Source organism: Vombatus ursinus, unplaced genomic scaffold, assembly GCF_900497805.2.
Source record: "Vombatus ursinus unplaced genomic scaffold, bare-nosed wombat genome assembly UNPS02014906.1, whole genome shotgun sequence".
NCBI classification, from domain to species: domain Eukaryota; kingdom Metazoa; phylum Chordata; class Mammalia; order Diprotodontia; family Vombatidae; genus Vombatus; species Vombatus ursinus.
Window position 1 is genome coordinate 212,194 of NW_020954684.1, and position 1,378 is coordinate 213,571.

The following is a 1,378-nucleotide window of genomic DNA, read 5'->3' on the forward strand; positions in this document are numbered from 1 at the left end:
CCTATGTAGCATATCTAAGCTCTGAGATCAAGCTCATCTCTACTTCTACTCCCACTGATTAGTTGGGTCCCCAAAACTAGAACTTACCTAGCTACATTTTCCCCTCAGAATTCTAAGGGTACTTCTAAGAGATCACAGATAATTCTCTAATGCCATTGGGTTAAGCCCCCACTGATGTTGCCTCCTAAGACTATCAATCAAGAATCAACTTAGTCAGTAAAGTCTTGAGTAACTCTTTAGAAAAGATGGCACAGTAGGTAGAGTTGTTATACAACATTCCTAAAAAGTCTGTGACACTCTCTCATACGTACATACAGAATCCAGAGGAAAATGGATTTAAGCTTAGAGAGTACATGTGGCAAAGGGATAACAAAACAGCCTCTGTTTGCTGAAAGTCCTTTTGTCCCGTTCTTGGAACAATCAGGAAGTCCCCCTTAGGCATGGCATAGTTTCTTGCTATACTCCTTGTGGAGCCATGAGTTCAATCTGTCCTTGGCTCCTGATTTAGACTGCCATCAGCTGATCGAAAGCTTCAGTTAGGACACAGATTGAAAGATGAGAGCCACTGCTGCCCTGGGGAGTAACATTATAATAATAATATGTTCTTAATATGCAATGCTATATTGCATCCCCCTTTCATTTATGCTGTTCTTTTTTTTTAATAATTTGCAATGTTCTAGAGCCATATTCTAGTCATAAGGTTCATTCTACCAAATCTCAATGATACCAATGAGACCAAATTGGAGCTTTTCTTCTCCCTTTTCACTTTTTCTTAGTATATTCCTCTCTCATCCCTTAATTTTATTTTTTAGATATAATCCCTTCATATTCAACTCACACCTGTACCCTCTGTGTGTGTGTGCGTGTATATATATATATATACTCCTTCTAACTACTCTAATAATGAGAAATGTCTTATGAGTTACAAGTATCATCTCCCCATGTAGGAATGTAAACAGTTTAACCTTATTAAGTCCCTTATGATTTTTACTTTCCTATTTGCCTTTTTATGCTTCTCTTGAGTCTTGTATTTGAAAGTCAAATTTTCTCTTCAGTTTGGTCTTTTCATCAAGAATGCTTGAAAGTCCTCTATCTCATTGAATATACATTTTTTCCCCAGAAGGATTATACTCAGTTTTGCTGCGTAGGTGATTCTTGGTTGTAATCCTAGCTCCTTTGCCCAGCAGAATATCATATTCCAAACCTTCTGATCATTTAATGTAGATGCTGCTAAATCTTGTGTTATCCTGACTGTGTTTCCACAATACTTGAATTATTTCTTTCTGGCTGCTTGTAATATTTTCTCTTGACCTGAGGACTCTGGAATTTGGCTATAATATTCCTGGCAGTTTTCATTTTGGGATCTTTTTCAGGAGGT